Raw genomic sequence first — 24,526 nt, 5'->3', positions numbered from 1 at the left:
ACTAAATGTTCAAACCGCTCGCACTGCAAAATGACCACACAGGTCAACTGTGCAAGGAGTTTATTACCGCCTATAACTACATTTGGCAGAATAAAATGACAAGATGTAGCTTAAAAAGTTTGCAAGATGTTGTACAAATATCAAAGAAGCCCCTACAGGGTGGATAAAACAAACACAGGACTCTCACCCAGGAGACTTGGGTTTGCCTCCATAAATCAACATTGACTTCTTTTAACAACGACATAGCCTAGTATGCTAGTATGTATAGCATGCTATTGACTGATTAAATGATTGATTATAATTTTTTTTTTTCCCTGAAGGGACATTTCTCTTGGACACAGTGAGCTGAGCACTAAGTTCCTTAATGATGTATGTGATATATCTTATGTGACATATGTCATGTGATAAATGCCAGGTTATGTTAATGACAAAAGTACTTATTTAATGCCAAACCATGATGCTTTCCCAAAACCCAACTAGGCACTTCTGTTTTTATGTTTCAGAGCTGATCATTTAAGCCATTTTGGAAGTCAGTGCAAATGGACCCATTCTGTCATTGAGAGAGCATTGACAATTTTAGAAATGCACAAAGTGACATTATGTCAAAATTAGTGTTGTAGTCAAGACCACCTATACCGAGACCAAGTCATGAACAGGACCAGAGTGTATCGAGATTGAGACAAGACCAAGTCTTTGATAAAGACTGAGTCAGGAGCAAGACCAGACCAGTGCAAGTCCCACAGTACTTAACTTACAACAATAAACATGCAACCTATAAGCACTCCTCAAACTGATCTGAAAGATCCACAGTCCCATAAAAACATCCATAAAAAACAAATGAAGATTCCTCCTTACTGACCTCTTTTACTGCCATACTGTATACATGTTTGCATGTATAAGTGTACCATGAGAAATGCCTTCATAAAATAATCAAAAGGCATTGCAGAGGTGAATTTTATGTGTGGAGATTTTCCTTTGTTTCCTGTGAGTGAACAAATACAGACACGAAGGAGCTGAAAACAATGTAAACGTCTTCATTTAACACATTTAGTGATAACCCTGCAGTTATGGTCTTCACCAACGTCCTCTTTGTCTGAGATCAAGACAAAGGAGTCGGTAAAAAGGCGGTCGAGTCTGAGACCAGACCAAGACCTTCAAAAAGTGGCTTTGAGACCAAGATATATTAACCAAAATATTCACAGTTAATGTCTTTCTTTCCTCCACGCTATTTTATTTTCAGTTAGTGTGTGTGTTTGAAAGCATGCATGCATCACAGGTATAATACTTCTCGTTATTAAAAAATGAGGATGTCTCGATGACCTTTAACGCCCATTTTTAATTAGTGTATACAAGCAGAATATTCAATCACTCTGTTTTATTTACATGCTTACTTTATTAGTTCCTCTTTCGACTCAGACAGAGAAACTGTAAAATATAATGGATGAAAAACTATTAGAGGCCGCCTTGTCAGTGTAGTCGAGAAAAATCTTGAGTTTTGAGGACCAGGGTGCGCTGAGGCAGGTTTGAAGTCTCTTTCTCACAAACTAATTAAAATCATTTATGGGCAGAGGGGGAACTGATGACATACTGTACAATGTTAATCTGAAAACTCAAGCAGCGTCTGCAATTATTTTCGCTTTTCAAAATGTGAACGAGATTGTTTAAATTTCTTGGAATTAAGGCAGGCATAAAAATATCAAGGATCTGCATGGGCCAAAAAAATGTGTTAGAGAAAGCATTTCCTCTGTTTGAATGAGACCCTTTATTTGTGCTATGCTTGTGCTCACTATGCTGCTATTCATATTCTAGAGGTGGGTTCAGTGAAAGGTCGCCTTCATGCTTGTTTTGTGTTACTTGTCCCATCAATCCAATTCACACCTGCCACCGAATGAGTCTCTTCAAAATTTGATCCTCTCCTCATGAAACAACTGCCTGCTTTGAGTCAAGCTAATAATAGCAATGCTGGGGAGGCGGCTACAGTATGAATACTGTTTTTCTGTCAGGGGGAAAGACAGCTATGTTGTTTACAATCATGTTATATTCTCAAGTTTACCTTTAATCACGCTTACTAGACTTATGACTCACAATTTGAATTGACAATGCCAATAATTTATGTAGTAGTTAGTAACCAAACAGTGTCTGAAGTGTGATTAACAGATGTAAACCATTACAGAGCATATCAACCTTTAATCTGCCAGATTTTCACTATCTGCAGAGCACAGGACCCAATCACTGTAAATGCTGTTTGATAAAAAAAAATTAGCCAGAGAGTGTTGCAGTAAGTGCTGTTATGCATGCTTGATTTAGATGATGAGGATGGCTGTTTCATTTTCAGGAAAACTTGAATAACCCATTAGCTGTGAGCATTGGCCTCGATTGATGGCTCCAGTCCATGCCTGGATCAGGCTGCCTCAGCAATGATGAAAGATTTAAGAGCACCAACCTTCGGGCAGGTTCTTCTCTGCTGATAACCGTTGGGGATAGCCCAGCGCAGTCTGCCCTTAACTTATCCTGACTAATTTATGGTGCTGCTCACCCAGGGCACATTTCCAATGCTGGACCTGGGAGCACGATGCAGCCTCTCACAGCTGGCTGAGCAGACTGAAGGAGCCCCGCCAGGATTGCACAGGCTGCCACTGAGACCTGGACCTGCCATGTCGGGTCAGCGCAGCTCAGCTCTGATCAGAATAGAGTCAGGGGATATGTCATCTTGGGGAGACCACAGGGAGAGACAGCAGAATAACACTGTCTCATGGTTTCTCCTCATTCTGACTGCTAAAGACTGTATCTGACTATTCATGAGTTGAAGGGGCTATCATTAGTGTTGGGTTCGAAATAAAAACATATAGATTTGACTTATTAAACGAACACAGCTCCATTATATCATAGGACTAGAGCTGAAGAGCAAATGCTGTGAAACAGTCACAGTAAGGTTCAGGCAGGAGTAGAAGTAACTAACTGCATTTACATACGTTACTATAATAAAGTTGTATTTTTGTGTACTTGTACTTTTTTGAGTACTTTTAAAAAACTGTGATTTACCAGACGAGTGAAAGGCGGTGGGAGGGGTGCAGAATGGCAGTTGCACCAAGACCAGAACACCAGGCTAGTATTTATATTTTGTATTTATTATTTGGTGAACATTACAAATGCATAACAATGCAATGAAATTAAGTTTACATCCTTATGGGTTATGGTTAGCATTACGCCTATACCTCAGCATAATTAAATGAGTCATTAATTAAGGTTGATGCAACCTTTTATAATGTCCCACCTGCCGAGCACACAGTGACATAAATAAAAGACACACGAACACACACACACACACACACACACACACACCCTATGATGTTGCCTTTGTTTGTTAGAAAAAATAGCGTAAAAATGTCAGTTTAATGTTTAATGAAGAGTAATGGCCCTGACTATTCTGTGGCTGGTAGCAATAGCTTCCTGAAATCTCCGTTTGTTGCCTGGAAACTGATCACAGCCACAAAATAGTCCTAACTTTCTGTCAAACAGCAAACTGTCACTTATACATTCAGTTTTTGTGTAATTAAATAAATCATATGTCATGTGTTGATTACCTTTAGAGGTGCTAGGCTAGCTGTCTTTCAGCTAAGATAAGCTAACTGACTGCTGGAGTTTATTATATATTTAATCTAAATTAGAGATTTGAGATCAGCCTTTTTATCTAGCTCTCCACTGTAATAAAAAAAGCACATTTGCCAACATGTGTCAGATTTATTCCATTAAATTCTGCAGTTATGATTAATAAATAAGAATAATTGCTGCTTATAAACAATACTGACCAAAATTCAATTTGCAGGGTGAACTTTTATGCTAATAATGACTACTTTGACATTTGACTAGTTATCAAAGCCCCTTTTTATGAGTAATTTGCCCTGTGGCAATAAGGAAATTAAAAACATATTCATGGTTAAGAACTGATTTTTTCTCACTGCTGTCGAAAAAGGTTTGGTTATACTGTAAATGCTTTGTGTGCCATCAACATGACAAACAATATCAGTCATGAAGCAGGGGCTTTTGTTAGAAATGACACTAAATCAATACAATTACAACCTTTGGAGAGTCTCCAGGAATGATTCGTGAATGTAGACTTCAACAGTTCCTAACAATAGGAGGGAAAGCATAGCATTTATCTCATTAAAACGGCTTTTGAGTGTACAGGGCATTGATTTCAACCGCATGTGACATGTCTCGCACTGTGAACAGCCTTATTATGCCTCAGCATAAGGTCAAAGGTTGGCAGAGGGAGCTCCCAGATTCATTAGCTAATTAAAGGCTGCTTCCTGAGTGGGAGTTTAGGTGTTCGACTCTCTGCTGCACCTTCTTGCTCTCAGACTTCACCATGCTAGCTTTGCTGAGCGCTGAGTTCCTTAATGAGGGTTAGACCATAGATTTCTTAGATGAAAAATCCCCAGGCGTCAAAGTCGCCCAATTATATGCCCTTGTGGAGGGAAAATATATATAATTATAAATCTGATCATCGCTAATTAAACCTAGGGGATTTGATCCAATGCAATGACAGTGAAGCCAAGATTTTTGTTTTTTAGATGAGAAATAAGTGGTGCAAATTTAGAAAAAAAGAGACATGACAACTTTTCTTAAGGAGTCTTTTTTTTCTTTTTTTTAAAGAAAACTCACTGTTTGCCTGGCAATAGATCAGAACTGCTGAGCATCTGAAGGATTTTCCCCCCAATCAAATAAACCAAATTGCATTTAAAGATCCCACATTTTCAGGTTCATCTTTATATTTTGTGTTTCTACTTGAGCATGTTAACATGCTTCAGTGTTAAAATAAACACATTAGTTTTCTTATACTGTCTGCCTGATCATACCTGTATTCATGAAATGTTACGTTTTAACGACTGTCTTTAAGACGCCATCTCTGAAAAAGCCCGGTCTGCTCTGTTAGCATTACAATTTCCTGGTCCTCACCATCTGGGCTCTTTGCGTCTTGCAAAATCATCAGGGGCAGTTTCTACCTTCATATAGTACTGTTGTGACATCGCAAATTTCAGGAAGTCCTGACAGCTTGTTTAAAGGCACAGTTCAGTTTCTAAATGTGGGCTGTGTGTACATTTCTCTGTGAATGAATGATTTGACACTTCAACAGTATTTATAGCACCTAGAATTGCTTTAAAACAAAAAAGACATAGAAAAGTGACTTTTTACAGTGTGGCACCTTTTTTAAAAGAAACACTTAATACTTTTCCTGAACTGCATCAGCCACGAAGCAGGAAAACTGAGATTTGAAAGTTGGACTGATGGCATGAAAAGTGACATGTGGGGACACCATTAGCCTCAGGCTGAACTGACAAGCCAGTGGGGATAATGGAGTGGAGCTCTGTGACCAACATGAGAAAGGTGGGTGGCTCTACGGTGTTAAGAGTGTGTAGCAGTGTAGCGTGGGTGCATTTGTGGATTCAAATCAGGGGGAGTCCTGCAGGATGGCATGCAAACTCAGTAAAAATCTTCCAGAGGATAAGTAGAGTTTTTAAGGATATGGCTGATGCAGAGGCAGATGAACTTGGCACATAACAATTATGGACTCAACGCAGCTGCCAGTTTGCTCATGTCCATCTCTGGTGTTTTTCTTAATTACATAATTAGTCAGAGTGTTGGTATATGTGATTTCCCTCTATGACATGCTGTCATTAGCTTTGAACCTGCCAGTAAAACATGGCCCCCCGGAGACAGCTAATTTGTGGTGGAGACTCATTTAATAGCTTTGGTAATTAGTGGATGCAACATTATTATTATTATTTCCCATGCTTACTGCACGTGTGAGCCATTCCATTTGCTCATGCCTGATGTGGTGTTTTTCATCTACACAATGACAACCTAAAAGCCTTTTTTGTGTCACATTTGTAATTGCACTCATTTGCTGACACATTAAGGGCTGGAGTCCGAAACACTGTAAATTAAAAATGAAACAAAAAATAATATATCAGTATGTTTCCTGCTAGAAAAATACCTGGTTTTACTAATGCAATGAAAATAATTTGTAGCAGCAGCCTTAACATGCCTTAACATGCTCATTTCTCTTTATTACTTCAAATTCTACATCAAAAGCAGTTTAGCACCTATGCACCATTTTCATATAAGTGGTATTTTTTGAACCATCGTAAAAGCACTGACATTTAAAGATCTTTGGTAAAATGTCAAATAAGTGATGATGTCGAATGCAGGCCAAACTAAGTAGCAAGTCAGCATAGTTTCCAGCTCAATGTAAAAACGAGGCACCTTTGACATTTCAACCCGAGCCTTGTTAATCTGCTCTTTGCTGGCCTTTCAAATCATTGCTTATCACTTGCTATTATTATTTGTCCTTTGCTTGTATGCGGCTATGCACAGCTATATTCAAAGAGCACCCGGGGGTACAGAAAGATGACACCGACAGAACTGTGTTGACACAGCAACTGTGTGTCTGCTGATGCTACATTACAGAGGCACCACTGACTCAATGTAGCAATGACTTTGCTGAGATAAAGAGCACGGTGGTGACTGACAGCAATGCCGTCACCAAATCCGTGAGTGATTTTCAGCGACATGGATGCTGTGCAAGCATCCGTGAAAACAACAGCACTATGTCATGTAGTGATAATAATAATAATGATGAAAAACAGGACTACAGCTCCACCAAAACCAAATCCCAAATGTAACCTTAAACACCTTCATTGCCAGACCAAAGCAGACATGTTCTTATCTAAAATGAGTACAGGGAGGATTTAAGCTGAATGCTAGCCCAGCATGCTAACATGCTCACAACATGCCCAGAATGCCGATGTGAATGTTAACATCACTCTCATGTCTATAGGTTAAATAAAAAGCTTCTGCCAGCAGCTGGTTAACTTAGCTTAGAACAAGGCGGTGTATGTGTCCACCACTTTAATACCCTCTTAAATTAAGACTAGTTTGTAGCATGGCTGTAGACCACGGACTGTATAAATAATGAGGCTCTGGAAATGCTATAGATCATGATGATATCATAATTGCTTCCCACTTAACTGCAATTTAAATGAAAAAAAGTTTTATTTTTAAATTTCTTGTCATGATAGAAAAAAAATCTGTGAAATCACAAGCACAATTTCAACAATGTTTTAAAGGTCCAAATGTCTGTTTCCCTCCATCGATATGCTAAAAAAACTTACGGCTAGCCTATGGCATTTTAGGGCCTACTCCTTAAAGGCCTGTCTTATGGGCAATATGATTTTCTTGACTTTAGACATTGATATCTCCACAGAGGCTAATCATTTTTTTCTATTCAAATGGTAAATGTTACTGTTGGCTATATCAAAAGACAAAGAAGTCTGGAAACAAAGGACTCTAGGAATGACCATAGCACAAAGACTGCAAATATTACCTGATTCTGTCCAAAGGTGATGATATTACGTCTAAATCTTGCTAATTAACATGTTTTTCTGTACAAACACTTATATAGAAAGGACATGCAGTGGATTTAGCCGAGGTTATGTCCTGGGCTATTTCTTGGCCGTGCACAGTTTCTTTGCACAACCCCAATAAAACTGTACTTGTCATTTTTTATACTTTGATTTTTGTGTACTATTTTCCAAAATACTAAACCATTCTTTTCAAATTGCTTAAATTAGCTATTTTTAGCAAGTAGCATTTGTCATTTAATTTTCACAGTATTTGAATCAGCTCTATCATGTGTCATGAGCATAATGTCCTATGTTGTTATTTTCTATCAACAAATACAACAACCATTATGATGTTCCCTTTAGTTTCATTTTGACTCATGAAAGGTGACTCATTTCTGCAGTCCTGTGCTTCTGCTGGCACAGACACACATACACACTAACACAGTCTTACGCCAAAGCCAGCGTGACAGTTCTCCCTCGTAACGTTGATCAATAGCCTTTAGGCTGAGCAAAACCCTACTGTGTTCGTCACTAGACTGAACCATAGGACCCTGATGAGAGACCAAAGAATAGCTGAGGTGGGTCGACCAAGTATCTTTAATGAACCCCCTTGGGACCGACACATTATATGTGGAAATGGCTCCAATTAGGCCATCCAGCTGTAAAGTCCAGGGAGGATCGGACAATAACAGAGTTAGAATGGAGGTTGTGAATGGGACTGAGCTACATCAGGTGTTACCAGCGCTGCATTCGATCACTCAGTTCTTAGCATGTGCTGTGTTGTGCTCCTTAAAGTCTGCTGATTGCAAAATCAAAGGCTATTCTTTTCCTTCCGCTTAAAGACCCATATCATTGCACGGTGAATCCTCCAAACAGATTCTCATGTTAAAGCACAATGGTACTAATTCTGTTTATGCATTCATCAGCTTTCATAACTTGAAATCAGACGCAATGCATTTAAAAAATCTGCCTGTGGATGATTATATTCATCATGTTTTCAGCCTGAAAAGAAGCCTTGTTCTTCCACAAGATATCTATCACTTCCACTGCACTGAAATGCAGCTCCTAAGTAGATTTCTTAGTAGGTAACTAACCAAACTGACATGTTTTTACGACCCCTTGGAGGTGACACGTCATCATGAGTTTGATGAATGTATCCCTGAAGTTTGACTGACCCCTCTGGCCCTTTGACATTTAAACAGAGCACAAGGATTTCGAGTTGGATGGATGGAGTCTAGGTATTAGGCAAGAAGAAAGGTCATTGGCTTAACACAACTATCCATCTATGTAGCGGCAATCATATAATAATGTCACATGTTCACTTGAATTATGAGCCTTATCATCGACCTGGCAGTGTGTGACAGTGTTTGGTTATATTTTCAATATTTTTTGATTTACGGTTTTCATTAATGATTCCAACCATTTTACTCATTATAATGCAAAATATAGAAAAACTGTTTTTAATGAAATGCCAGCCAACCTCTTGTGTTCTTTTCAGGTGCTGTCCTAACAAAATCTTTTAGAACCATTTTTTTGCAGAGATGAAAAAACGGATCTCAAATGTGATAAATCATTCCAGGAACAAAGCCAAAATTGTGGCGACAGCTTTTCAGCAAAAAGCATCGTATCCTCTTTTAAACATTTGCGGAGCAGACCTTTAATGTGATTTTGAGTAGGATGTGCTTTCCTCGCCCAGCTCATACTCAATTTGTCTCAAGCATTTTGAGATGCCAGTGGGCAGAGAAATGACCCTTTCTCTCTCTAATGCTGTTGCATTATGGAATAACCTCTGCTTGAGCATCGCTGAGGATTTTCACCGGCTTACTATTGATTAGCCTCTTTGTCCAATTCAGACTGACACGTTGGTTTTTATGCACCTCTAAGTTGAGGCAGAACTGAGATCTCAGGGGCATACTCGAACATACAGCACATCCCTTCTTTCAGATGTAATCCTGCAAGAGGAAACAGCTTCCTGCAGCTTTGCTCTGCACGTTGCTAACTCTGTCTTTGTGTTTGTTTGTGTCTATATCTTAAAAACTCTACAGACCAGATGTGTGTGTGTGTGTGTGTGTGTGTGTGTGTGTGTGTGTGTGTAAGTTTGTTCTGTCACGGTTGGCAAGCTCAGAACATTAAAATGTCGCTCTGCATTTTCAGCTATACTCGCGTTCTGTGATAAATTCAAGAACAATTATTAATCTTTATTTATTTGTTTGTTTATTTTTTATCTTTGCTTGTGCATCCAAACACAACCTGCAGACACTGACATTGAAATTTGGACTGAACTGGATACTGATGATGTATCTCAGTGTTGGGTTTCAGGTCAGAAAAAGTTTAAGAATTACAGTGATTGATCCGAGCAGAAGGGCACAACCATTTCAGTTGAAAACAAGGGCTGCGTTCAGCTCCGACAAAATGACAACGATGTTAGTGTGTTGAACACCCAGTTGTGTTATGCAAGTGCACCACCTTTTAATACAGTGGGATTTAATGTAGTTCAATTTAATCAAATTCAAAGGGGCTTTATTGGCAGGGGAAACACGTTTACAATGACAAAGCAGAAACAAAAATTTTCAAGATTTACTAGTATTCGGTTAATATTAACATAGATAACACCTCGGACACACCCACCAAGTGAGACAAACAATCCTAACAAGCCTGTTTTCATATCAAAACCGTAGCAAAATGGTACACACAGTTTTCAGACTTAATGTACCCCAACCGTTACGCGTGAAGGGCAAAAATGAACAACAAATTGAGTGATTCTTTAATATCTGATATGTCCTCATGCAAATGTCTGAGTGCTCATGAATCCCTGACTTGTCATTCTTACCCACTCACTGTTATCGTAGCTCATGTTGCCTGCTACTGAAGAAGCCACTGAATCAGATTCAAGTTCAGATGGCTTGCAGCTACAAATTACCTAACGAGACCGAATGAACTGTTCTCTCCAAGTGAGATGTTTCCTGCTTGCCTAAGAACAACAATTTTCTGTAATATCTGATGGGCTTAGATACATAGCCTAACACATACTATATATATAATGATCTTCTGTGACAAGCTCATTTTGTTGTTATACAGTAATGTTATGCAACAACGGCACAGAATGACTGAGAATTGTTCTACTTGTTTGCTGATGTGGCTCAACGGTTAATGTCCTCGTACAGTCAGTTCTCTTTTATGTTGGATGACTGAAGAGATCTCGCCTCACTTGAGACATTGACATGAACCATTCCCTCTCCTGACCGAGCCTGTCCTCACCAGAAAAACGACAGGGTGGTGACTTTAGCATCTGACTTATTGATATTGGAGACCAGGGTGTGGTTTTCCAGATACATACTTAGACTTTGGCTTAGATCCAACCAAGAGTCAGAATTCAAGCATCTAAATTCATCTCTTAAACAAATCTGTCTATCATGAATTCTGAGTAAAATGAGATATTTTTCCAACTAAAAAGCTTCGCTGACAGACAACCACAATGCAACTCTCAGCTCCTTTCACTCCTGCAGAAAATGTTTGATTTCTTGAAGGATTAACAGTTGCCAAGACATTTTACTGTGAAAATTAATTGACGGGTGCAAAATTTACACACACACATACAAAAAAAAACTACCAGCACCACATAATTTCAGTGCAGAGCAGGCATGTTGCAGAGCTGAGATGCTGTGGCTTTTAAATTTGCCAGGGCTCAGTATTTCTGCTAACCCGTCAGTCAATATCTGGATGGTTTCTATGTTCAAACGTAAACCACTGACAATGTCCTCACTGCTTTACATTTCCAACAGGTTTCTGCTTTCTCTAAAAACTCTCTTGCTGCTCGCTCCACAACATGTTAGCAAGTCATAAATAAGGAGGTACGTCTTGCACTTTTGTCATTTGGTGCCACTTTTCAGCAGGTGTCACTGACTGTTACTATGGAAACAGGTCTTAGTTTGGTAGCCTGGCAGGTAGGGTGGCCTTTAATATGAGCAATGTCTCATCTAAATAGCTACATAATGAGGTGCTTCGAGTCAAATGACCTCTGTGCCCATTGGTTCACATAATTGGTCCACATTCCACCTACCAGACTCAGTGTTTGTCAGACCAAAATCTAACTTGGAGAGAATTGAGCACGAAACTCTGATAATATGTAATAAAATGCCATGCTTTTTCTCCCAAACACTACTCATCATACACAGTGGCCATATGCTGGGCTAGAAAATAGAGCAATAAGACTGCCTCAGAGGAGGTTGTTGGTGCTGTATCGCCTCAGGGCGAGACAATGTTGGTGTCCCTGTTTGTTCCCAAAGGAGACAATGCAAGTCGGGGGGGGGGGTGCTTTAGTTAAGGCTGTTGTCCTGTTAACTGCTGCTAGTTGGGCTGGCCCAGGGCTGACTAATGACACACACAAACTGATGTGGTCTGATGGGCTTCAAGGGGATTTAACTTCTTTAAAAGCCTTCAGGATCTGTCAGCTTCTGTGTGCGTGCAAGTCGATGCGTTTGTCTGTGCTTGTTTTTTGTGTGCGCACACATGGCTGCATGTTGTGTGTACATGTGTGGGTTGCATCAGATAACACAATGCCAACTTTCACAATTCCCCAGGACCTCGCCTAGTCTTCGAGCAGTCCTAGTTATCTAGACTTGTAGGAGCTCACTGTGTGCAGGTACCTTACAGCGCTGCAGCCAGCTGGCTCATGGATAAATCCCAAAATGTCTGGGAGAGTGAACCACTTATTTGGGTCATGTTGGTTTGGGTGGAAAGGAGTTGTTCAAATGCTGAACTTTCAATGATCTACTATGCTCAATTTAGCCTTTTGTGTGCTAAAAAATACTTGTTTCTCACCACGATTTGGCATTCTGTTTGCACGCCTCCTGCATGTGGTGAGTTTGTTACAGTGCCATACAACTTCTGTGCGAATGGTTTACACTCCAAAATCAGGTTGCTGTGTGCTGAATAATTCAGTGTTCAAGAGGGAAACGTTAAGAGACATTTCTCATGATAACAATGAAATTGCAAACAGTTGCATCATGGCACAATACTTTCTTACTGCTAACCTTACAATACAACATTATGCATGTCTGAGAAATCTGTGTACTTGCACACGTGCTCTGCATTTTGTTCAGAGCATGCAAGCTGCTGTTGCACACAGTACTTTTATCAGTTTTTACAGTAGTTTGAAGTATTTGAAAAATGCCGATATTTTTGTACACATTTTCTTTTTCAAATGTCTCAAAGGAAGTCATGATTTATTCAGAAGTTAGCAATTAGTGGGTGGTTAAATTACAAGTTCAAAGGTCTGCCTTGGTTTAAACAAGTACTTACTGTTGGAATACTAGATAAACTCAAAAGCACAAAAACTCATTCATCAGGCATCTTCATTGCAATCCCTTTTGCACCACAATTTTTAGGTCAGCCATTTGTATGCTTACTCAGCGTGTTGGAATTAATGCTACAGAAAACTGCCAAGGAGACAAATGTAATTGCGGTGTAGGTGGAAAAACCAAGTAAACATTGATGCATTTAAACACTTCCTAAAACCACCAAATGTGCGTGTTATTATCTTTGAACTGCTCATTTCCCCTCCGTGTAAGTAATCACATACAATGATTGTGCGTCATGCTTGGAATTTCATCATTAATCTTGGAATAATTCAGCAGCTAATGTTCTGAAATTGAAATGAGAAAACGTCGCCTGTGGGACGTCTGCATAGCAGGTTTATGTCATTACAGAACAAAGAGCTTGTGCAACAAAGGGCAGAGGAAATGCTGCAAAGAGCTCTCAGTAGATTTGGTGGTGTGATGACGAGCAGCGTCAATATTAAGTGTAACGCTCTCCCCATCACCGAGCTGAAATCTAAGCACGATGTTCAAGGATTGCCTAGTTTGCAAGCATAAGGAGAAAATACAATGGATGCTTTTTGGGGAAGACATATTCTCACTTAATAATTTATGTTCCAATTTCTTGTTATACAGAAACCTTGGTCTCTAGTGTGTTTATCATCCAGGGCAAGGGAGAGACACAGGACGCTCGAACAGAATGGGAAATGCACTTTCTGTTGATAACAATGCCTGGAGGTGGGATATAGAAAATGATGGTCTATTTTAAATCTGCTCTGTAGCCTAAGGTCAGGACATGCATTACTGTAATCTATTCTAAACACACACTGCACTTTTCTGTATATGCTTAGCTCTTTAGACACCGGTACAATGTACCTCTGTTTGGGAGATTAGCCTGAATGCTGGAGCTGTGATAAAGACTGAAGGAGATTAACACAAGTATATCCAATGTTTGTATTTTTTTGCATCTAACACATAGTACAACATCTGAAATTTTCTGTCTTCTATACACAGATGGCACTGTATTTGAAACGGGGTGTGTATGAACCCAGAAGCAGTACGCCAACACTCAAAGTCAGTTGGTAATAAGCTTTATTATCGCCCACACAAATAAAGATCAGCTCACAAATGTTCAGTCCGTTCTTCGGGTGAATTACCCAATTAATGTCTCTGGTAATCCCACGAGGTGAAGACACGAAGCTGGAACTCACTGTGGCTGGAGAGTAGGAAACCCCGTAGCTCGAGGAACCGACAACACGTGTGGAAACGCCGCTGGGAAAACGCTGGGTCGTGGTCGGGGACAGGCAGGGGATCCGAGAGCAGGAAACAGTCCGAGGATGCGGTAATTGGCCGAGGAGCAGGCTGAAGGATCGTCGTGGTCGAAGCGGGAGGTCTTTGCCAGTGAAGCCGTCAGAGATGCGGAACGCCGAAGCGAAGCACGTGGTCAGGGACAGAAGGCAGGTAGGTACACCGGGTGGCAGGCACGGAGGGTTGGTCGGGAACAGGCTGAGTCGGCAACAGGAAATCTGGCAAAGGAACGCTGGAAAGTCATGCATGGCAGAGGAACAATCTGGCAAAGAGTGAGTGAACTGGAGAGTCTTAAATACTGCACTGATTGGAGATGAGCTGCAGCTGAGGGGAGAGCAGGCTGCAGCAGTGGGCGTGGTTAGCAGGTAGAGCAGAGCAGAGTGAGGTGAGTGGAAAAGTACTGGCAGTGAAGGAAAGGAGGAGAATGCAGGAATCATGACAGAACCCCCCCCCCAAGGGACGCCCACGACGCCCCAAACCCAAAGTCACAGAAGCCGGGGCGGGGCGGGGGGGCCCGGAAGGAGGGTCAAACTCCTCGACATGGCCGAAGCCCATCGACGCCAGCTCGTCGCCGATCGCCGTCTATCGCCACCGTCACCGCTGCTATCACCCGTCACCGCTGTCAGTTGCCAGCAGGAGGATCCCTCCCGCGGCGCGCACGAACCTGGAACAGGTCCCAAAACCAGAAGGGCCAGGGAAGGAAACGGAGAACGGGCAGGAACGGACGACCCACTCTACTCAACAGCAGCACGGGACGGCTCATCCGGATGACGCCTATGGAAGTCCTCGATGAGGCGGCGATCCAGGACCTGTCGAGCAACCAGGACCGTTCCTCCGGACCGTACCCTCCCAGTCGACGAGGTACTGAGACCCCTACCCGGCGCCTGGACCGAAGGAGGCGACGGACCCGTGTAAGCCGTGCCCGTCAATGATCCGAGGTGGAGGAGGCGGCTGGGGCGGCAGGTTGCAGAGGACTCTCCGGACCGGTTTGATCCAGGAGACGGAACGGGATGAATTTCATGGCGGGGGTAGCGTCAGACGGACAGCCACCGGGTTGATGACCTTTCAATGGGGAACGGACCGATGAACTTAAGGAGCCAGCTTGCGGAGTCCACCCTCAGCGGATGTCCTTGGTGGCCAACCAAACCCGTGACCCACCTGGTAGGGGGAGGCCTGGGATCGGCGCCGATTAGCCGCCATGAGTAGCGACTGCCCGCAACAACCTGGTCCGGGCTCGGTTCCAGGTCTGGCGGCAGCATTTAATAAAGTCCTCCACCGAGGGGTAGGCCGTCTCTCTCTTGGGCAGGAAACAGAGGAGGCTGGTACCCATACGCACACTGGAAGGGGAGAGCCCGTGGCAGAGCTCTGAAGGGTGTTGTGGGCAAATTCCCACCCACAAGAGCTGCGATGACCAGGAGGCGCGGGTGAGACGAGGCCATGCAGCGCAGCGCCGCTCTCCATCTCCTGGTTCATCCGCTCAGTCTGTCCGTTGGATTGGGGTGGTACCGAGGACAGGCGGATGCCCCCAAAAGACAGGCAGAACTCCTTCCAGAATGCAGAGGCGAACTGGGCCCTCGATCGTGGGAGACCACATCAGAAGGGATGCCGTGCAGTCGGATGACATGCTGGAGGAGCAATCCCGCTTGTCTCCCTTGGCAGAGGGAAGCTTTGCAGGGCACCAGGTGCGCTTATTTTTGAACGATCCACCACTGTCAGGATCGTGGTGTTACCTCCTGACAGTGGCAGACCGGTGTGAAGTCCAGGGCGATGTGGGACCATGGGGCGATGAGGAACGGGAAGCGGGTGCAGATGACCAGCAGGAGACTGGCGAGAGGTCTTACATTGTGTACAGACCGGACAAGAGTTCACAAAGTCTCTGTGTCGGGATCAATGTGGGCCACCAGAATGTTGCAGGACCTCTCTCTTGCTCGGTTGATACCAGGATGACAGGTGAGGCGAGATGAATGGGCCCACTGAAGCACCTCCGACCTGAACCCCTCTGGGACGAACAACCGCCGGTTCTGGGGGCAGGGCTGGGACCTGCTGTTGTTCCAAAGCCGACAGGATACGTTCCTCAATGTCCCATGTGAGGGATCCCAGGAGTTGGGAGGCAGGAAGGATGCTGTCAGGGAGAGAGGACTCCTCCTCCTCCTTCAGGAACTGGCGGGAAAGGGCCAGGCTTGACGTTACGGGAGCCCGGGCGGTAAGGAGAGGGTGAAGGTGAAGCGGGCGAAGAACAGGGCCCAGCGGGCCCTGGCGAGAATTGAGTCTCTTGGCCGTATGCGAATGTATTCCAGGTTCTTATGATCGGTCCAAACGAGAAATGGAACCCTGGCACCCTCCAACCAGTGTCGCCACTCTCCAGCGCCAACTTCACCGCCAGGAGTTCACGGTTGCCGAGCAATGTCAGTGGTGCGCCCGCTGGGACCAGTCGCCGTGAGAAGAAAGCGCATGGGTGCAACTTCCCATCCTCACCAGAGCGTTGCTATGAGAGGATTGCTCCCACTCCCACATCCGAGGCGTCCACCTCCACCACGAACTGCCCATCTGGATCGGGATGAGGAGAATGGGAGCAGAGCTGAAGCGCCCTTCTGAGGTGTTCAAGGCTTTGTCAGCCTAGAGGACCAGCGAACCGGACCTTGGAGGAGGTAAGGGCTGTGAGAGGTGCCGCCATCGTGTTGTAACCCCGGATGAATCTCCTGTAGAAATTGGCAGAACCCAAGGAACCGCTGCAGCTGCTTACGGAATCAGGTACTGGCCATGATGTAGCGGAGTTGCCAGCGGATCCATCCTCAAACTGTTGTGACCGATGATGTATCCCAGGAAGGAGACTGAGGATGCGTGGAAGTCACACTTCTCCGCCTTTTACATACAGGAGTTCTTGAGGAGGAGCTGTAACACAGTCTGAACATGATGGGCGTGTTCCTGTCTGACCGGGAGAAAATCAGGATGTCGTCCAGATAGACAAACACTAATTTGTTTAGATGGTCTCTCAGAACGTCATTAATCAGGGCCTGAAGACTGCAGGAGCATTGGTGAGTCAAAAGGCATCACCAGATACCGTTAGTGTCCAGTAGGGGTGTTGAAGGCCGTTTCCATTCATCCCCCTCACGGATGCGCACTCAAGTGGTAGGCGTTACGGATGCAGATCGAGCTGCGTGAATATGGTCGCCCCTGTAGTAGCTTCCCAATGCAGATGCCATGAGAGGGAGGGGTAACGATTCTTAACAGTACTCTGCTCAACCCCTATAATCAATACAGGGTCAGGGGATCCGTCCTTCTTCCCCACAAAGAAGAACCCAGCCCCAGCAGGAGATGAGGACGGCCGGATAAGACCACTGGCCAGGGAGTCTCTGATGTATGTGTCCATGGCCTCCCTCTCTGGTGCGGAGAGGGGTAGAGCGACCCTTGGGAGGGGCCGCCCAGGAAGAAGGTCAATGGCACAGTCGGAAGGAGGCGGTGAGGCGGAAGGAGGTGGCCCTGGCCTTGTTGAACACCTCCCCGTCAGAAGTCGCGGGTACTCCAGCGGGAACCCCTGAGAGGTCTGAAGTGATGCATGATGGTGACCCCTTAGCGAATCTTGCCACTGTAGACAGGTCTGCTGGCAAGACCGGACTCCATGCCACGATCGAACCGGTGGACCAGTCAATGGGATTGTGTCGAGCCAGGGGGTATCCGAGGATCAAAGGGAGTTCTGGGGACCTCAGGGCGTGGAATTGGATGGTCTCAAGATGGGTGCGGACAGAGCATGGAGTGAGGAGTAGTCTGATGGGTCACGGTTCCCAGAAGATGACCATCCAGGGCGTTAGCCGGAACAGAGACGACAGGAGACCAGGGTTACTCCCAGCTGGCGAGCCAGATCCTCGCCGATCAGGTTCACGTCGCACCAGAGTCAATAAACGTGGCCAGGGTGTGAGTCTTTTCACCCAACGAGCTGCACGCGTAACAAGGGGCGAAGACTGGAAGCAGAGTTCTGGGATCGGCTCAGCAGTATGCCCCTTTCTACTGCTGAGCCCCCCCTTTTACTGGACAGCCGGAAACGACATGTCCAGCCTGTCCACAGTACAGGCAGAGTCTCCCCGACGCCGTCCTCTCACGCTCCTCAGCAGTTAATCTGGTGCGGCTAACCTGCATAGGCTCCGTCCCTCCCAGATTCGAGTCCGCTTGAGCTGCAGCCGGGGTGGTGAAGCCCGCTGGTGACCTGGGAAACCGTGGGACCTCCTCAGACGCTGCTCCTTCCTCCCCGCGCCTGAATCCGCCTGTCCAATCTTGTGGTCAATTCGATGAGACCATCGAGGGAATGAGGGAGCTCAAAGAGACCAGTTCGTCCCTTGATGTAAGGTGCTAGCCCGCTGAGGAAGGCATCGCACTGGGCTGCCGAGTTCCAGTTACTCTGCCGGGCCTGAGTCCTGAAAATCAATGGCGGTCGGGCGCATCGACCGACTTCCTTGGCGTTGACTCAGTAGGCTCCCGGAGGCGCCAGGACCCAAGGACACGGGACCAAAAACTTTCCGTAGTTCATCGGCTTAAGGCTTGAAATGAACCGCAGGCTGGTGTACCTCTCTCCCATTCCGCTGTTCCCCATAATCGCTTTCGCCAGTGAGATGATTGATAGCGAAGGCTACTTTGGCTCCTCGGTGGCGAAGGTATCGCGGGCTGAAGAGCGAACAGGATGGAGCAGTTCGTCAAAAACGGATTGCAGCCCTCTGGGTCTCCAGCGTAAGGCGTTCGTGTCCCCACCCGGGTCTGCGCGGAACTGGGAGGTGGCGCCGAGTTGGGGAGAACCGTCGCAGCAGGGTTCGAACCAGGAACAGCGGTTGAGTCAACGAGGTGGCCATCTGTTGAACCTGGTTAGCCAGCAGTAAAGTCAAGGTTTTCCAACGCCGAGAAAGGGAATGGCGAAGCCTGGCCGCGTTAGAGGAGAGCTGGAGCCTCGTGTTGCTGGAGCATTCCCTCAACACGGGCTAAGCGAGACTGCAGAGTGCTAGGGTCTGCTGGGTCCATTGTTGGCCAGATTGTACTGAAACGGGGTGTGTATGAACCCAGAAGCAGTACGCCAACACTCAAAGTCAGTTGGTAATAAGCTTTATTATCGCCCACACAAATAAAGATCAGCTCACAAATGTTCAGTCCGTTCTTCGGGTGAATTACCCAATTAATGTCTCTGGTAATCCCACGAGGTGAAGACACGAAGCTGGAACTCACTGTGGCTGGAGAGTAGGAAACCCCGTCAGAGCGAGGAACCCGACAACACGTGTGGAAACGCTGCCGGGGAAAACGCTGGGTCGTGGTCGGGGACAGGTAGGGGATCCGTAGGCCGAGGAAACAGTCCGAGATGCAACGGTACCCGTCCGAGGAGCAGGCTGAAGGATCGCTGTGGTCGAAAGGGAGGTCTTTTGCCAGTGAAGCCGTCAGAGATGCGGAACGCCTGAAGCGAAATGCGTGGTCAGGGACAGAAGGCAGGTAGGTACACCGGGTGGCAGGCGGAGGGTTGGTCGGGAACAGGCTGAGTCGGCAACAGGAAATCTGGCAAAGGAACGCTGGAAAGTCATGCATGGCAGAGGAACAATCTGGCAAAGAGTGAGTGAACTGGAGAGTCTTAAATACTGCACTGATTGGAGATGAGCTGCAGCTGAGGGGAGAGCAGGCTGCAGCAGTGGGCGTGGTTAGCAGGTAGAGCAGAGCAGAGTGAGGTGAGTGGAAAAGTACTGGCAGTGAAGGAAAGGAGGAGAATGCAGGAATCATGACAGTATTACCTGTGATTGTGAACAATAATGTTTATAACTACAGTTTTCTCATTTTAATTTCTTAATACTTTTTGCTTTCAAACTGCTAGAAATGTAGAAATACTTAAATTATATGGATTATAATCTTTAACATGGCCAGGCTCTTGAGTCTACCATCCAAGGAGACCCAAAGTGTTAAAAATCTAAAAACAAATTTTAAAAAATTACTCCTCTCCCTGTCTCCCTCATGTTTCCACTTCCCCTGTGTGTCTGTGTGTTGTGGGTGTGGCTTTCCTTCACCTGGCTCCTGATTCAATCTGCACTCCTGTCTTCAATCATCTCGTCACCATGCAGTATAAGAACCCAGGGGCATCACTCACTCACTGCCAGATTGTTTCACCAGACTCAGTGCTCTTCTCAGCTGCTCTGTAGCTTGATACCAGAATATTTCCCTTGTGTTTTTTTATCCTGTTTTTGACAATTTTCTCCTGTGCCTCAGATCACCAGCGTCTGCCTCCACAGCGACTCACCACCTCTATCTGAACCACTACATCCTACCAAGCAAGACCATCCATTCATCTGCTGGCTTTTCACAGCTCCAACCTGTCCCAACTCCTTGTCTTCTTGTCAGACCTGCCTCAGAGGAGGTTATCTTCCCAAATAAACCCACCATCGTCATCCACCCATCTGTGTTCGAGTCTGCTTTTGGGTCCTAAAGAACACTAAGCCCCGACAACAACAAAATGAGAGAAATACAAATATATACAAACAAATACAATTATGGAAATAATAAAACACTTTTTAAAAAAACGTAACTAAATATTCAAAAAATAATATTTTACCCTGCTTCTTTTTAAAATAACAATTTGTATTGTCAGTTATCTTTATCTGATTCCTGTAGGGCTTCATTTTACGATTGCAGATTATTTTCCTGATTAATCAAGTCATTGTTTGTGCAACCCTGACTCACTCCCAACTCATCAAACACCACAATTCAGGAGCATTAGGCAGCAGCAGCACCCTTTGCAGCAGTATGACTCACAGGGCTGCAGCATTTTTTAAAGCTGTGGGTGAGCGGGAATATTAGAGGATGGGTCAAGCAAACTCAGAACTTTCACTCAGGAGCCCACTGTTCATGTCCCAGATGAAGCAAAAAGTCAGCTGTGTTATTTCGACAACAACATGTTGTGCTAGTATATGTAGCATACTGTTAGTGACATTATTTTGGAAACAAATGTACTTATTTTAACCCAAACCATGATCTTTTTTACACCTAACCATGTGCTTTCGTTACCTAAGTAAACCTAAAAACAAAGTTTTTTTTTACCTATGTCGTAAATTTATTTTAAAAAGCGATCGTATGTATTTAATGTGCAGAAACTGGACATTTACTATGAAGTCACATGTTTATTTTGAAAAGACATAATGTATGTACAATAACATAACGCATTATATTTTGCCGTGAAGGCCACTGAACAAGCATCGGCGTTTGACAAGTTGGGAGTGACAACGTATTGATATGTGAAAATGCCTGTCACAATATGAAAGCCAGAGTTGGTGTTATTAAATGTCTTGTTTTGTATGACAAACTTCTGAAAATCCAAAGATATACCATTAACAATCATGTCATAAAAATATCTTAAGGGATAACTGATTATGGGAGTCTGTTAATGTTCTGTTCATCAACTAATTAATAATTGACTAATCAGTGCAGCTTGAAAAATCCAGTTTAACAATTCATTTTACTGAGTTTGTTTTTTTATAATGTATTGGATTTTTTCATAATTCATTATCACACCATATATTAATGCCTGTATTCATTTGTATGATTATTTTATAATGTCTATAAGGTCTCCATATACCAGCAACACTGTAGATTTTAGATTGCTGAATTTGAACGATTTATTCATCTGAAAACATTAAATTGATATTCAGATTTCATTTTTAAGATGCAGTAATGGTTTTAAAAGTATGTATCTGACCGTATGTGTTTGATTTTTAGCCAGTGTTGGCCAGAGCAGAGGAGAAAAAGATTTATACTGTAGGTGTGTCTGGTGGCCTGAGCTTCTCTGAGCTTTCTCTCTCATCCTCTCACTTTTTTCTGTCAAAGAAGACACACACACACACACACACACACACACACACACTCACACACAATTTTATCTTCTCTCCCTCCCTCTTATTGTGGTGTCCTCCTCTTTCTCCACCTCATCTTCCATCCCTCTCTCTTACAGACAATTCCCCCTGCCTCTTTTTCATTAACTTCCTCCCTCTTTCCACCCTTTATCCAACCTCCCTTCTTTTTCCTCTCTTCCTCCATCCATCTCTCTCCCTCTGTCTTTTTGACTGGCTCTCTCTGGGGGCGGATGTGTCTCTGTGGCCCTCTGCAGATCTGGAAAGGACATCCTCTCAGTTTAATTCAAGTCAACCCCGCTCTCCTGGTGCTCCAAGACGCAGCATGTGTGACAGCTCTACAGAGACAGCCAGAAGGAACAGACAAGTCTCATCTGCATATACGTGTGTGTGTGTGTGTGTGTGTGTGTGTGTGTGTGTGTGTGTGTGTGAGAGAGAGAGAGAGAGAGAGACAGTGTGTGTTTCAGCCAGGCATCTTTCAACATTTCCCTGCAGACTGAAAGAGTTAATTTCACCCTGGCAGCAATCATGGCTGTCTATAAATCAATGATGAAAGGCTGCTACGTTGATTAGTCAGTGCTAATTCAGCTCAAACCAATTAAAGAGGTTGGAAGTGTGAATTAAATTATTACATAACATATGCTATTTGCTCTGAGCTTGTTGGAGAGACTGTAAATAAAACTATGATGATATGATGAAGACATTATGGAATTGTGCTTTTTCTGGCATGTTGAAGCCACACATAAAGAGACAGTTTGCCTAAAGTGAAGCCCCCTGTGGGACTGCGTGCAAGAACATTTAATGTAGTACAATATGCTTGCAAAATAACAAAGCCCAATAAAACAACATCACACCCTTAAACATGACAACACAGGGAAACGCATGTCTAGCACAGTTAGGGCTGGATGATTAAATCAAATTGTATTTTGATTAATTGTTAGCTTTCAACGATCATGCAAACAAGAATTTAAGATAGAACAATTATTGTGCTGCATTTGCTGTGTTATAAAGCACACTTCTTTACTTCACAGTGGTGCACTCAGTGTTGCCACCTAGGTGACTTGGAAACTTTCACTTGATTTTGAACTTTTCAGACCTTCTTAAGGCCTTTATTTGTCGAAAAATTGTGTGTCTTATTCAGACCATAGAACAAAAGCAAGAATACATTCAGTTATTTTATATTCTAATTAATTTCCATGCTGCTCAGAGTAACTGCAGTCCTCAGCTCCCTTGCAGAAAATGTGTCTTTCCTTCTAATTGTGTCATGTTTGTATTTATATTCTTGTGAATGTTTGAACAAATGTTTGTGCCATGTTCCAATGTTGAGGTATTTCATGAGATACATGACTAAGAACTAGGATTATTCTCTTTGAACCACCAATATCTGCATTAAATTTCATGACAATCTATTTTATTTGTTACTTGGAGACATTTGACTAAAAGTCGAAAATGTCAACCACCTGGTGGTGTTAGAGGAAAAGTCCAGGATCATTAAAGTCAGGGTGATTCACCCTCAAATGACCATAAATGTCTTTAAAAAAAACAATGCGTTGCTAAAAATGTATTACTGTTTGTTAAGCACATCCAAGAAATACATCTATGTTCAGCCTTATAACAAAAGCTATGTTTTTTTCTAATTCTTTGCTTTTAATCATTGTCTGAGAGAAGTTGGTAATAAACAACAGTATAATAGCTGCTGCAGTGGTGTGAAGCAATGCTATCGACTCGTGGTGTGATCCCAGGGCACTGTGGTTTATGTAAGTCCTATAGATCTGTGTGCTAACCTGTCTCATTTCAGCCGTGTTGGTTTGCAGCGGGCAAAAGGCAATATGAGAGTATAAGGTTTAGATTCATCTTACCTTTGGCTTGCCAATAAGAAATCATGATATTTTCTTTGGTAGCGAGGAGACAACAGAGCCTACAAGCGATTTAACCACTGCCCCCCCACCTCCTTACTATCTCATCTTTTACTGCCTCCACACCTTAAGATTATTTCCTTGGCTTTGTCATCAGCAGCGTCGGCTCTTGTGCTCTCACACCTCCCCTCCCGCTCCCCAACATTCTCCTCCATGCTCCTGTGCACTATGCCCACATACAGTATACATCAACCTCTAATATTATCAGAGGCCAGCGGGAATCGTAGGCAGCAGAGGTAAGTGGATCTGTCAGATCATTTTGCCCCTGTCCTCCACCTAATTCCTCTACTGGATTTCCTGATGAAAATGGAACATCTATTGGACAGGAGGCAATGAAGAAAGTAGAACTATAATAGAGTGAGACAGAGAGTGAGAAAGACAGCGGGTGGAGGCGCTATCACCTGCATCCTCCTTTTACCTTGAACTGCATCTTTTGATGTGATTTAATTCTAACTTCCTTGTAGGAAAAATACAACAAATAAAGCTGCTGATTTATTATTTTGTGTAAGTGACAGTGGGGGAAAAGAAAGAGAGAACAAAGCAAAATTGTCAAGGTCAGCCCGGCTGCTGTGCATGAGACACTTTACACGGAGCTAAAAAAATATCCTGATATATTTGAAAAACATCACCAAACCAGAAGACCACACTGCTCACAACAAATCAATATCTTGCATTGATTCTTAGATGGAAAACTGGTTGTGAACTTTTTATTTGCTCGACTG

General features: G+C 43.8%; 2 protein-coding genes across 8 annotated transcripts in view; one reads left to right on the top strand and one right to left on the bottom strand.

Moving 5' to 3' along the window:
- The window catches only part of LOC121943701 (beta-galactosidase-1-like protein 2), a 78,545-nt gene extending 55,958 nt beyond the window's left edge, over positions 1–22,587 (top strand). For 3 of the 4 annotated variants that reach the window (XR_006105863.2, XR_015776781.1, XM_042487287.2), the window contains one exon: positions 20,255–22,587. The gene's annotated coding sequence lies outside the window, so the exon portion shown is untranslated. Of the gene's footprint in view, positions 1–13,357; positions 13,460–20,254 lie in introns of all 4 variants that reach the window. The other variant, XR_015776782.1, reaches the window with a different exon arrangement.
- Positions 1–24,526, bottom strand: part of LOC121943703 (galactosylgalactosylxylosylprotein 3-beta-glucuronosyltransferase 1) — a 93,774-nt gene that overhangs the window by 27,842 nt on the left and 41,406 nt on the right. The gene's annotated exons all lie outside the window — the stretch shown is intronic.

This window comes from Plectropomus leopardus, chromosome 6 (genome assembly GCF_026936395.1).
Source record: "Plectropomus leopardus strain MGB_pleo_1.0 chromosome 6, ASM2693639v1, whole genome shotgun sequence".
Lineage (NCBI taxonomy): Eukaryota > Metazoa > Chordata > Actinopteri > Perciformes > Serranidae > Plectropomus > Plectropomus leopardus.
The sequence above is the reverse complement of the archived record's forward strand: the minus strand, read 5'-3'. Positions and strand labels throughout refer to the sequence as shown.